Source organism: Stegodyphus dumicola, chromosome 9, assembly GCF_044657685.1.
Source record: "Stegodyphus dumicola isolate Sdum_Otavi_A_Nest chromosome 9, ASM4465768v1".
NCBI lineage: Eukaryota > Metazoa > Arthropoda > Arachnida > Araneae > Eresidae > Stegodyphus > Stegodyphus dumicola.
The window spans coordinates 26,130,345-26,145,981 of NC_140776.1; positions in this window are offsets into that span (position 1 = coordinate 26,130,345).

Below are 15,637 nucleotides of genomic sequence, written 5' to 3' on the forward strand. Positions count from 1 at the left end.
GTTTGGATGCCATTGCAGTAATACATCTCAGAAGCAGTGGTACTGCCAGATCATGCGAATTTTTGCCAATTTGTTACATCTGACAAACGTATGCTATTGAAATTTATAATTATACAATTTTGCTACGTTTTTACTAATCCGTCACTTCCTTGTCCTTCAGTAATTAAAAGGTTAATATCAGAAAATTGGTATATGTTAATGTAATGTAGCTATTAAAATTGAATTGGAATTTAAATTAATAATTTATTTATATTTTTAATAAAAGGGAGTAGCTGGCGATCCTACGATTTTGCCCATGAGTGCATATGAACCGAAGGGAGTTAGAATAGATGGAGTAAGCATGACCTCACAAGACTGAAGCTAAGGAAATGTCAGCATAGTGATGTCACGACTTATCATGCCGCAGTACAGCGTACAGATGTATTAGTTAATAAAGTTACACTGATTATTATTAAATAAATTAACTAAGAGCAAATATTAACGTCTTCAGGCTCAGAAAAGTATCTTTAGATATAATTTGCATGGAATACCATTTAAACATTCACTGGTCATCTAGATTTTACCAATTATACATTTGTCTTTTAATGACCGTTTACACTGTAATGTTTCTAACTACTTTGTTTATGCTTAACTTAGTAGAAATCTTGTTGAAATATGTAACGACTTATCGCTGAGTCCAAATGTGTAAATGAAAAGTCCATAGAAGGCTTAATATCACCCTTTATTATCTCAACTAAAAACACAGATGGTCCTTTTCTCGGGCCTAAAAAAAAGCCTTCAATTTAGCTTTAAGCAACGAAATAAGCCTAACGGCAAACACGCGCTACTAAAGACTCCTAAACTCTTCTGTTGAAATAAGTGAAATCTTCCTTCAAATACTCTTCTATCTCATTTACGTGCAACGCGATACTAAAAACTTATTCTGGTAGGGAATAGTAAGTGGGTAACGAGAATAAACAGTGAAGCGTGTTTAAAAATAAAATTACTGTTCGAAACTTAAAAGAACCCCTACTGCGCATTTTCAATGTATCTAGATTTTATTAAATTTTAAAGAGCTATTCGCAATCCTTGCGATTTTTCTATATAGGAAACGACCATGATCAGTCGTGACGTCATACCGTGACGTTATGGCTTCATTTTCACTGCACTGGACATTCGCGGAAGGCTTGCATCATTTATTCTAACCTCCTTGGTAAACACTCTCTACCAGCAATAGTAGCTGATACTTTCGTATGCTCCATTGATTGCTTTGTCTAGTATTTTGGACATGAATAGGATTAGAAGAAGTCAGATTATATGCTGTATTAATCGAAGTGTTAATTATAAGTAATGCCCGTGAATTTAAATGCTTATTAGAACTAGAAAGAACGAAAACCAGCACGACAAAGCTTATTGTAAGTTACATATATATGAACAAAGGGAACATAAAATTGATTTTATGAAGATTTTATGAGTCTTTCGGTTACATCGATGCAGGAACGTGAAAAATCTGACTCGAACTCTGGATCTCAAGAATACGCTTTGAGCATGCTTCCAGTTGCACATTGAAGGCATTCGGAAAGGAGCGAGAAAATGTCTTATATATTTCCTCTTTTAAAGGGCGACTGGGTGTGAAGGAACCCAGTTATCAAAGTTATTATTATTACTGGTGTTATTATTATTATTACTGGTGATGACGACATATCATCCCCAGCTTTAAGCCCGGAAGCCACCTGTCGAGTCTTTTAGAATTTTTCGATGTCGGGAAACTGGAGAAATCAGAAATTCCCCTCACCAGGTTTCGAATGCCGGATCTTCTGTGCTTCCAGTAACACCACGAAGGCACACGGAAAGGGGGAAAAACACATTATAACATCTTTAAATCATATGCAAAATTTTATGTGTGAAAAATTTATTATTGTTTTAGTGTGTGTTAATTTCGTTTATTCTATAATATGCTTTTTAATGAAATTTTCTTATAGTAATTGATATAAGCAATATAAACAAAAGAGAAGGGAAGACGTGAATGTCTACTCATAATTGAAATTACTGTAGCGTGCGTACGGGTTCGTTACAGATTGAATTCACACAGATCAAATGATAAGTTGATAAAATTTATTTTATCAAAAGAAATACTACAGAGATCTGGAAATTTCCACCAAAAATAGTCGTATAACTCTTAACAGTATCACAGAGAGCAATAAGTAGTTACAGTTCAAAGTACTATGAACGTTAGACACAACGCAATGCAAAGCTCAGCTAAAGAGAAGCCTACCGGGAAAAATCTTAGTACGCTCACGCTAAGCTAACAGCCAAACTCACGCTAAGCTAACAGCTAACGACAACAACAACAACTGCAACTGAGAGCGGATGCTCTTACCGGCCTTATATAATTTTAATCCCGCAGCCGTGATATTTCTAGTACTTTTTGTTTTTTGAAATTACTGGAAGGCAATATGAGAGTCGAACTACGGTTACAGCTAATATAGGGATCAATTACATTTATTGAATTACAGTACATGTTACGGTGATACAGGGACCGGACCAGAATGTCATCAAATAGTCGCCAAATTTTTTGACGAAAATTGTAGCCAGCTTGGCGATATCTCGCAAAATTACTCATTTACTCAATGTTAAATGGGCTTGCCCCTGTATTCATACTTTTCCGGCATAGCTTCTCTCTCTCTCAGTTGTTCATGTTACATTACAGAGAAAAACAAAATAGAAAAAAAAAAATCACATGTAATTGCACTCAAATTACCTATCTGTGTACAAAAATTCGTAACATTACTGTCTCATGTGTCTACAAAATTCCATAACAACACTTTTTATACATTTTGCTTTGTTAAAAATTTAGAAAAATTTGCATTATTAAGTAAAGTATTACATTTACTTAGAATAGGTCAGTAACTTTTCTTTTTTCCATGACGAAAGTTTCAGCACTGGAGACAATACAACATAAGAAGAAGAAGAAAAATGCATCCAAAATTACAATGATATATATAATTTCGAAAACGAATGCCAAGATGATTGTAAAATTTCTATTCGAGCTGCCATTTGTGTAAAGGCTATGAGAAAATTTTTCTTAACTTTACTAAAATTATAGCAATAAATTGAAAAATATTACGAAATGAGTGTAAAAAAAAGGTTTTGCATATTAATACTATTACTGTTTTATTTTATTGCTCTATAAGTTTTGCTTTTAAATCAATTTTTCCCCCAATTCTGAAGTGATCACATGGCAGTTTGAGGCTCACGCGTCATATATTTGAAGTTCATTCTCTTGATTGTTAAGAATTAAACAATTCAAACTACTTAAAAATCAAATCAACACAGTTTTCTACGCAAAGACCCAAACAAATTGTACACTGATTAGGATAATTCGAATCAGAAAACCTGAAAAATGAGCAATGCCTTCGCTGGGCTAGACCTGGACTACTCTAATACGAGCCGAGTGTGCTACCGTTACAACACGAAGACATGCTGGAAGGACTGAGAAAATACTTTATAAGTTTGACAACGAAAGAAGATATCTTTCTATTAGCAATCAAAATCTGGAAAAGTGGAAACAACTTTTCCAGAAACATTCAACAAGGAGAATGGAATGCTAACTGAAAAGCATTAACATTTAGAGTAAAGCAAGAAACAATGAATAAAAAAACAAACCATCAGTTCAAGTAATTACTACAACTATGTTAACAATTCAAACGTGGGAAAACACCTGCCAACGGATATGAATAAAATAACCGAGAATTAGCGTCTAAATTAACTGAGAATTAATTAACAGAGGAAATGGGAATTTAAATAATGGCGAATTAGCAATCTGGTTTTAATACTTTCTTCAAACCAAACATAAGTAACGCGAAATGTTAAGGCTCTCTTAGTTTGGCCAATGTAAATTAAGCCACACTGGTAAGGAATCCTGTAAATACCCCAGGAATTCATATCCGGAATGGGGTCCTTGAGTATGGAACTCGGAATTTTATTGATGGGAGAATAAACGACCCGAAAGTTAAGTTTCTGCAAAATACTTGCAACTTTATAGCTAATTGATGGAAAGAAGGGAGTGACAACAGAATTTTTATAATCTCCTAAAACAAGAGTGTGCTTTTTGGTGCGATGATATAAGAATTTTTAACAGCTTGATTAGTAATGTTAATGTTACGGAAAAAAACTAACTTAAGTTATATAACAACCAGGAAATAATTACAATCCATAACCTACGAAATCCTTGAAAATGGACCTTCATTATGACGTCAGAAGCCATGTGAGCTTACGAACTCATGCCGTCACAAAAAATCACATAATCTCTGACGTGATATGCGACATTTTGCGAAATTTTCAATTCCCCTTTTGCTGCCTTAGCCCAAACATTTCTGGCAATCAACATTTCTCAGGAGCTCATCAACCTCAGACTGTGCTCCTGGGTGATAATAACTATTGATACTGATATGCGATTGCTCGATTATTAGCTTTGATTAACATAACATAAGAAACCGTGGATACCATTTTTGGGAAAAGTCCGATAGTGGTAACTTAAGTCAAATACACATAAAGCGTCAAGAAATAACTCTGTTAAACAACAAAACATAATTTTATTTACAACACTGTAGGTTCGGAAATGTTTTGTTTACCTACCGCTCACTGGGGTGCCCACCGAAAATTTGCGCCAAAAACATCGCGGGCGAAAAATGTCGCAGGGAAAATAGCGCAAGGTGAAAACGTCGTGGTAACAAAACATCGTGTGAGAAAAGAAAGCAAAGAAAAAAACATCGCAGTTCTAGAACATCGTGGTACAAAATAAAGTGATTCAAAAACTTCGCAGTTTAAAACCTTCATGGTTGAAAATATCGCGCTAAAAAATAAAACATATTCAAATCATCGCATGGCAATAACATCTCTCGCGTGCGTTTTTCAGGTTGTTAAATAAATATTCGCATAATGATTTGTGAGCGCAAGAAAGAAAGAGAGATATTTTTACTTCTATATTTTATATTTTTGAGTGAACTAATAAATTTCTGCTGAAAAAGTAAGGAAACATAAATTTTTAAAAATTGAAAATGATGAGAAATTTAATGCAACTTATATCACTTTTTAGAAATTTAAATTTACATAAGTAATATTTCTAGAGGTAACCTCATGCAGTTGTTAATCTTCTTTTATTAAACATTTTTAGACTGTATTTTTTATGAAAAATTAACAGTAAAAACTTTATAAAAATTATTGCTTTATTAATGACCTTTATAATTAACTATGTAAATATAAAATTCTATTAAGCGTTATAAGTTCGATCATTTCTCTCCTCATTTTCAATTTTTAAATGCTTAAGTTTCTTTCTTACTGTTTCAGCAATAATTTATTAGTTCCCTCAAAATATGAAATATAGAATTAAAAATATCCCAAATTCCTTTCTTGTGCTCACAAGTCATTATGCGAATATACATTTACAGCTTTTGAAACCCGAAGAACGCATTTGAGCGATGTTATCATTATGTGATGATTTGTACGTGCTTTATTTTTTGCCGCGATAGTTTCGACCACGATATTTTTAAACTACAAAGTTTTTGAACAGCTTTATTTTCGAAATTTTGTACAACGATGTTTCAGAACTGAGATGTTTTTTCTTTGCTTCCACGATTTTCTCTCACGATGTTTTATACCACGACGTTTTTGCCTTGTGTTGTTTTCTCCGTGATGTTTTCGTCTGCAACGTTTTTGCTGCGATTTTTTTCAGCTGTAACCCTCACTAGAGTGTTAACCAAAAATTTCTGGACCAATGATCCAGCCAGTAGGCTAATGATCATTTTTAGCCTGAGTGACCATGAGTCTTGAAACAAAATTTTGCATTGATTCATTTTAAATGTTATCGACTGTAAATGTGTTGTTTCATTTTTCATTCAAGTCTGTTGCATTGTCGACAATGTTGAACTACACAACACTAAAGTCTGTTGCCGTACGGCAACAGACTTGAATGTTAGTTTCTTTAATTAACCACTTTTGACCCTTTTAGTGGTGCAAAGCTAGTGGCTATTAAATAAAGCTTCCGGGCATTTACAAAAAATCATAGATTGCTTAAATACGTATCTATATAACTATGTGAACATTACGTACATATTATTGTTCAGCGTTTCGGTTTCCATTTCATAGTGCACTTGCGGTTGTTTTGTTTAGTTTATTCTTGTATTTTGATAGGAATCGCTGCAAACAGATGATTAATGGCTAGTATTAATGCTACACTTAATATATTCTAAAAATGGAGTCGGAATAGCCGATTTTTTAATAACGTTAATATATTTGGAATTACGTAATGTGGTGCACTAAGCAACTTCCAAATACTATATTACCTTATCTAAAATTGTTTCATTTTGTATTTTCCGAGGATAGTTTCGCTTCCCCTTAATCATTTATGGTACTGTTTTTTTTATCATTTTACAATTAACAAATTTAATTTCTTTAAACAAGAACCGGTTATTCTGCATTCTAGTTAATTCAGCTCAGGTAAACTGAGAGTTGAATGCAACATGAAATGACACTGGAGTCTAAAATATTTCTTGCGCTTGTAGACAATCGATAATGTTGCACACTTGCTTGTACGTTAAGAAAACTTATTTAATTGACAGTTTTTTAATGTACTTTGCTTACAGCGAATCCGTAGATTTTATTGCACGTTTACTACGGAATTTGTCGGTTTAATTCAACAAATTTTATATCCTCTAAAATTCGAATTTTTATTGCTGCATTATTAATTCCTTAATGTAGTATTACTAAGTAATAGTAGAAAATGACAAATTGAATCAATTGGTGTTTGACTCAATCAATGAGTTAAGAAATATTTCATATCACTTCAGGAGGAAGACATTTCCCAAGTTGAGCTAAGTTTTCATTTTAATTTCATCTACTTCTCAAGTCTTTCTTTCCAATCCAATCCGTGACAAAAAAACTGAAAAAAAAACTTACCATTTTTTTAATTTTAAAGTATGATTATATAGGAAAATTTAATGCAGGGATATTTTTAAAAAACTAACATCAAATTCATTTAAATTCTAAATGTTATTTTGTGGTTTCTTACTCCAACAGGAGATGGCAGCACATGAAAACTTCCCGTTGAAAGGCAAATTTTAAAATAATCATTTAAAAAGATATACAATTAAATCCCCATATGCTAGATTTATTTTAAAATTATAATCATATTAACGGATTATAATAGTAGTGCAAAACGTGTGCGTCTACCCAACTGAATAAAGTAAAATATTCATTAATAAAAAGATATGAATGGTTCGATTTTAACATTTTAATCTAGGGTTAGCGCCTTTTTTTTTTTTTTTTCTAAAACTGTTGAGATAGCTATGAATACATATTAGCCGCATTAAAACTATCAGTTGTAAGTCAATGAGAGACTGGCTTTCCTTAGCATAAGACAAGAATCATTCTTCCCGCTTTAATTCGCTTTAGTTGCTCGCAGTTCTTGTAGCTTACAAGAACAGCCATAAATCAGTTTTCTAAAATACTGATAAACCCACATTTTCTGATGTATTTTCTAAATCACAGACACTAAAATGTAATTGATTTATATTAATCAAATCACAGCTAATGTCTTCTGTATTTCTGCTTTTGTTTGACATAAAATTTGCAGTCACTAATAATAATAATAAAAGCTATTATAAAATAAGCTTTTATTTAAAATTCATAAAATATCGTATTGACCTTATACTACCTTAGGCAGATACATATCAACATTTAAATTTATCATATATACAATATATACATAATACAGCTCAATATCGAAAAAACTATTGTAAGTCTAGATTACAGCTGTGTGCTATACTTTGTTAGTTTTCTATTATTTACTGGAACTTTGAAACCGATACTGGAATTTATTTAAATTTTAAATCAGATACTGGAACTGGTTAGGCAACAAAATTTGCCTATTCATTGCATTAGTGGCACCTTATCTTAAAAATGCAAGTAGTTTCTGAAATGCTATTGTTGCATTGCTGTTATTTCAAAATGAGAAATCGGGACGTGTTTAATTGTATGCGGTATGACTAAATGTAATCATTTTTATAAGGTTACAAATATAAGACCCATCCTTATTTTTCACGAGTGAAATTTGGAAAACATTATTGGTTTATATTCGTCCAGTACAATAATTAATGAACTAAAACGTGAAAAATTATTTTTCATATATTTTAAAAGGAACATAGATAAAAATAATTTTATTTACAAAAGTCATCTACGATCTTATATCACGAATAAAAAAAGCTTGAAGAAATTAATGAAGACAGTGCCTTATGTCTCTCCAACACTCATTCATGCCTAACTCATTCATGGTTCTAACAATCATTCATGCCTTCAAATAATGAAGACATGAATGAGTGTTAGAGACAGCAAAACGGAAGCAAGTAGAACAACGGGATGTGTATGACATAATATTCCAACCGAATGGCTTGACGCCAAAGAAGAATCGCAATATAAATATAAAGTTTAAACGTCTGCCTCATATTATTTAAAAGAAATGTAGAAATTCACCCAATTAGTATATTTTTATCAATTTTGCTTGAAAAAAGGATGATGAGTGTGTTTTATTAGCGGCCAAAATTTCATAACTTTATAGCAGATATATTTTTAGTTGTTGAAATTTTAAAATCATAGACATGAAATAGACAAAAGAAAGTGCAGCGGTTTTCTGAAATTCGTGGAAAACTTAGAATTTAGGTTAAAAATCTCATTCGATTTCATTGAAAGGATTTTCTACGCTCAATTCGATAATACACACAGTGAAATTACGAGATTTATTCGTTAAACGTTAGAAAATGCAAATCGGATTTTGCAAAAATCGCTACTCACATTGTATTATTGTCATATACAAACACAGCATGCACAAACTTTAAAAGTGATAAGTTTCCAAGAAGTAGTTTAACAAGTCGATGACAAATTTTTGACCGTAATAAATACCATGGTTGGTATATGAGAGATGTTTCCAGAATTTTGGTATGATTTTTTATTTCATTGATTTTCATGAATATTACAATGCAGTTTTCCAACATACTTCCAGTTTATAAATACAGTTATCTCAATGAAATCATTCTTTTAAGCCATCCTTAGTGAACATTTTAGGTGTTTCCTCAGTCCATCTACAACAATGTTTGTGAAATATGCAGCAACATGAAGGAATTAAGCAAATTGAACTAAACTTACAGGACATGTAAAATGAGGGAACGCATGGAAATGGTTAGAATTACAGTGCCATTGCGATTACGGGTAATGAAAACCGTCCGCTTATTTCAAGTATACAAAAGGCTGTAAAGTTGCAATGAAATCTGTTTATCGCCTTCTGTCTGCGGTGAACGTTTAATTAGTGGTTAATATGCCTCGTCAACAGCGGAGGGTGCCATACCACAGCTAACAAGGTTCGAACTAGGCCGCATTGTCGGTATGCTACAGTGTGGACTTTCGTATCAAGTAATCGCAGTCCACACATAGCGTAATGCATCAACAGTGATGTGCTTTTGGACAGAGAAAAACCAAACAAAACGAAATCCTGACAGTGGGGCACGCAGTAACACAACAGCGTGGTGTGACAGATACCTCATCCCCATAGCTGTGACGGATCGTACAGCGTCCTCTCGTGTGTGAGAACAACGTTGTAGCACGGTTGTGTTGTGTTGTCTAACTGCACGGTTCATTGCCGTCTGCTGCAGCATGAACTGAGTGCAAGGATTCCTCTATCCAGGATTTCTATGTCGCTGAATGACAGACGCTTCCGACTTCAATGGGAGCGGCAACACAGTTCATGGTGTGTCCTGTGGCAACAAGCTTGTTTTCTCCAATGAATCTTGAGTACAATGGTGGAAGAATACGCGTCAGACGTTACAGAGGGGAACGTCTGCTCCCACATTGTGTTATCCATTCGCTTTCGCTTGGTTGACAGTCACAAAGGACTCACAAGTGACTCTAGGAAACTCCGTTTTTTCATTATTCAATTCAAAATTATTTGATGTTGATTTCTCCTTCTGAATTATTCTGGTGCTTAATTTTTCGATGAAAAATTTACTCAGGAAAACCTTCTTTGGTTTTATCTTTTTTTCTCAGCGCGGAGGAATTTCTCTAAAAAGCTTTTTATTTTGGCTTTCCAAATTTTTACCCGCATTTGGTGAAACCCACTTTTGGTAATAATTTTAACTCAGTGGTGATGGTGGAGGTAAAAGCTTCGTGCTTAAGTACTCCATAAATTTATACTTTCTTGGTCCTTGAGTGTGTTATCCAGCGTCATACCGCACAAACGCCTTGTATAATGGTGTGGGGAGCTATTGGGTATAATTTTTGATCCCATCTAGTGCAGAGTGCTGTCGACCTCAATAGTAATCGCTACATAAGGGAAGTCGTGGTGACAGAGGTCCTCCTCAATCTTCGACGCATTCCGGGCGTTGTATTTCAGAAGCATAATGCTCGTGCACATGTTTCTCAGACTGCAAAAGCCTTCTTTATGACACAACAAGTTTCGCTCCTTCCATGGCCTGCTTTTTCCCCGGATATGTCGCCTACTGGGCATGTCTGGAATTTCGTTGGTCAGCGACTCTCTTCTACAACTGGTGGGGCACACACTAAGACTGAACTTTGGCGTCAGATAGAAGCCATATTGAATGCCATTCCACAGGATTACAATCAGAACTTGTATGATTGAATTGCTCATTTGTCACGTTTCCAGCGTCAAAATAACCTAATGACTTTACAATATCACTTAGTAATTAATGCGATTATATAAGTAAACAGAAGCTTTCTTTGAAACGTGATTGTCATGGTGAAGAATGCCAAAAGAGTGAATTCGACTGTGAATATATGCACTAATCACAGTAAATAAAAAGATTAAAAAAAAGGACAGATCCGGAAAGCGCATTGGCAAAAAGGGAAAAAAAAACTTTTTTTCACATTTAGATCCGAAACATACACTTTTAATTGGACAATGTTTTCAATTTTTTACCTTGCAAATAGTAAACTTTTAAGATTCCTTTTATTTCAACTAATTTTTTGACCACTTTGTGTTTCTGTGATTGACCTTCTACCAGTAAAATATATGACTTCTAGAATTCATAAGTTTGATAAATAATAGACATTCTATATAAAAGTATAAAGAAATGTGAACTTTCTTACCTTATAGAAGTAAGTTTGAATTATTACAAATTCTTACCATACAAAATATGACTGAAATTTTCCAGGCTTAATAAACTCTTTATTACATGCAAAAACGTAATTAAATTTACCTTTTACTTGAGCTTACTTATTTTTCTTTACATGCTTTAAAACTTAAAAAATAAAATTTTCATCACGAAACAGTACTTTTAGTGAACAGTATTCGGTATTTCTGTTAAATACATTCATGAAAGTAATGCAAAAGTTATTGTATTTTTACGCCACTTATATTTATGACATAAGTTACGTTAATACACAGTTTCAGGTTTATTGCATATGGCTACTCAACTTTGCTGCCTAAAACGTGAAAAACATGTAAAAACATTAAAAACTAAAATACAATAAAGATAATAAATAATTAATATTGTTTCTTAATAAATTCTCTATTCTATTTGCTAAGGAAGTTTTCTTTCAGAAACTAAATTATAATTCATTTTCTTAAAAAGCCGTCAACGCTATTCCAGCGTAATGCCATAAAAATAATAATTATATACTGAAATATAGACATAAGAATATTGATTACATTTAAATATTGTTAGAATGCTCATTTTTTATTTTTATAAAAAATTTTACCTTCCTTATATTTATTTCTCCATTCTAAATTCTTTTGGTATAAATAGCATAAGTATAAATAGCGTTTTAACAACTTTCAGTTATAAATTACCGAATAAATATAATAATCATGTTACTATAATACAAAACAACCAACGAAATGAATTTCAGTATAAAAAATAAATAAACTTATCCGGATAGTTGTGAAGAATTTACGGCAGTTTTACATCCTAATTTCCTCATGAGAATGCAATTATTACTTACTATCTCTCAAGCAGTGTGTTTGCATGCGTTCGATAGATGGAGCCACAACCTATTTGCCGCAAACAACTTCAACGGTTGTGTAAAAGCCCTTTTTTCGTTACAAGTTATTTTTCATGCTTCAGCAATACTGTATTTTTAGTTTATATTTAGAACATTAAATGAAAGGGCAAATGCATGCACATTAGTATGAATAATGTGTAATTCATATTAATGTACTAATGTAATTCATACTAATGTGTAATCAACTTATTCCCTTTCGAGATATTTTTTTTTTCCTTTACTAAAGGACCGACTAAATGAATGAAATTAAGATAAAATCTTGCAAAATTATCTGATAATTACATATTTTGAAATGCTGTTTATAAAAGGCTGAAATTTTTATAGTTAAACTTCTCAAGCTGCCGTCGAACCGCGTCATCAGAAGCAGCATTCTTTCCTTATATAGCTAAAATTATATGAGCATTCTAACCAGCGAATTTTCCCTACGAAATAAAGGAAGTATTGTAATTACGAAACATTCCGGGTATCATATTTCAACGAAAGTATCTGTTTTGACCGCTATCGAATACATAAAGGACTTTTTCTCCAAACCAGTTATAAGTCTGATTTAAAATGAATTCGGAAGCTATTTTTTCGTGGCTTCTGTACGTACATACGTTATGTATGTATGTATGTATGTGTCTCGCATAACTCAAAAACATGCAGCCTCCGAATGTTGAAATTTTGTATATAGGATTGCTATATCATGCAATTGTGCATGATAGAACAGTTCCCTTTTTGGTACAACCGCACCAAAAGTATATATGTATATATATATATATACACTCTGTTACTCGGTTCGGTGAGCACAGTATTTTTTATTCTTATATATTGGTAAATTGTTCACAATTTTCTTAAAAATTATTGAATTGTGTTATTCTTATCTTTCAGTTAATGTTTTTATACCCTTAGTTATGTTGAATAGCTACTGCACCAATGTTCTGTTTCTATACTTTGCCGTATTACAACTTCCTCTTAGGGAGGAAACTAATGCAGAAACAGACAGGTGAAACCGCAACTAACTAAATATCAACTGAGAAACTAAACTCTTAAGAGTCTGCTAATTACCAAACTTTTAGTGATCGTATAAGTGAATTTTTAATGCATTGCGTTGTGAAAATGCATCCGGGACCGCGCCGTGAGAGGATCGAATAAATAACATGTAGAATCAATATATATATAAAAAAAACACAAAACAGATATAAAGAAAACATAAGTAATAGGTTTCCAGATTAAATATCAGTTTATTCAAATTCCTCACAATAAAAATTAAATCTTATGCTCATCAGAGAGTCTAATTTCTTATTTGTGTTCTTATCTTTTAATTTACTTCTTTTAGACACAGGGGAATTCTTCAATTTGTCATTTACCTTTTGTTACATTTAAATTCATGATTTGAAAATCTATTACATGACTCTTTTAATTTAACGGGTACCCGATCTATAATTTCTAAGAGGTTAAGGAAAACATATTATTTGCAATTCACATCTGTTCTAAGGAAGATTACACAAACAACTTAAATTATTACATCCTAATTCATATAAAAACCTTAAGGTTTGTCTTGGTAATTTAGAAGGGGAAAGGGAAAACAATTGAAAGCCTGAGAATTAATTTAAGATTCGACGTTGTTATTTTACATTCCAAGGAAGTCGTTGAAACCTTACTTAAAGTTCAAACACAAAAAAAATAGACTTATCTTGTAAGGACGTCTTGAAGTGGAGGACTCGTATCCTAATAAGCGTTGACGTCGGCGGGGCTCATTTTTACGGTCACAAATGGAAGTTTCAGAAGACATCGTCCTGTCCTGGCCCATTGGCGAAACACACACGCAGGTAACTGGTTTTCATAACGACGAAGCTATTTTTACTCTGGAAAACAGAAACAGGAGCACTGCTGCCCAGCACGGCTGTCCGCCTGGTCTTGAAAGTCTTAAGTCACTCGCCCGGTTCAATTTCGCCTTTTAACCAGAACGCGGCAGGGGAGCATGTTTGCAGCTCCCGGCCAGAAACGTCTCTCTAGGCAATTACGGCTCACCTGTTCTTGCTCATCCCAAGAGCAAGCTTCAAGAGTAACGTCCAAAGTAAGTTCCGCAAGCAAGTCTTGCCAAGTCTCGCACGAGAAGTGATTCAAACTCGAGAACGCGGCAGGGGAGCATCTCTCTTCGTAAATTACATCGCTTAGAACACTCAATCTCAGAGCAAGTTTCAAGAGTAACGTCCAAAGTAAGTTCCGCAAGCAAGTCTTGCCAAGTCTCGCACGAAAAGTGTCACACGAAAAAGTCATTCAAACTCGAATTTTCTTCGTCTCCTTCACAAACGCGGGCTCCCACTACGGCTTCAATTATCGCCCCCTTAATTTTGGCAAAATTTGCATTTTCAACCCCTGAATGCGGAAATAAGGGTGATCGCGCATGCGCGCCCTTCTTCACTTAGCCAACAACCGGACCCTCAATCGCCAAAAACCTGAATGACTTACATCGAAAGTCAAGTGGCAACCTCTGACCCTTCTGTCACGTACTTCCTGTCCTAAGGTCAACTGCACAATGAAATTCCTTCTAGAACATTCTAAAGGACAAAGCGCGCGAAATCATGACTTAGCAAAATTGCCTTCCTTTCCCTGCTTCTTTTCACAATGAATCAAAGCTTGTACAAAAATTGCAAATAAAAGAAAAAATAAATAATATTCTTTTAAACTAAATAATATTCCCAGAAGCATCTGTTTTCCCCCAAAATTAAAGCATTAAAATAAATAATTCAGAATCAAATAAAATTAAGATTTCCATAAATCAGAAAATCATTCACCTAGTTTTTATAACGCTATCAGACAAATTCTCTACACAACAGTTAATATTATCAACAATTTGAGAGTCGTTTAAGTCTGGCGAAGCCTAATTTTTGTTTACCGTAGCAGCCATATTTGTTTACATTTGAAACTTAGCAGAATAGTCAATTAAGCCAGTTTCCGCACGTTCAATGTTTATACTCAAGATTAATTCCATATTGGAAAGCAATAAAAATATCAATAATTTAGTTTCTTTTAAAATACCTTCCAAAAGAAAACCTAAATGCACAATAAACAATCTACCAAAGAATACTGGTCCAGAAGATGTCACTGAAATAATTAAACAAGCAACTAATTTGGATGAAAATGAATTCATACCCTCTTTTAAAATAAATGACAAAAGAAACAATGGAATAAAATGGGTAACTGAATGCTCTCCTCTAGCTTTCAAATTACTAATGAAACAAAATATTATAAACTACGGCTGGAGAAGTCACAAAATCGCAGAATTTTTTGGATTACGTCGATGTTTCATATGTCAAGACTTTTCACACTCAGTCAGAAATTGCAAACATAGAAACTATTGTGCATTCTGTGGCGGCAATCACAATATCAAAGAATGCCAAGCAGAAAGTCCTTTATGTATAAACTGCAAATTACATAACGATGCTAATAATACGGACCTTAATACATATCACCCTGCTTATGCACCAAACTGCCCAATATATCAAAAAGAAGTGACCAAAGTAATTGCAAGAACCGAATATGACATCTTAGATTAGTTTCATCCTTACCATTAACAAGTTAATACCACTTCTTCACTTTAATTTAC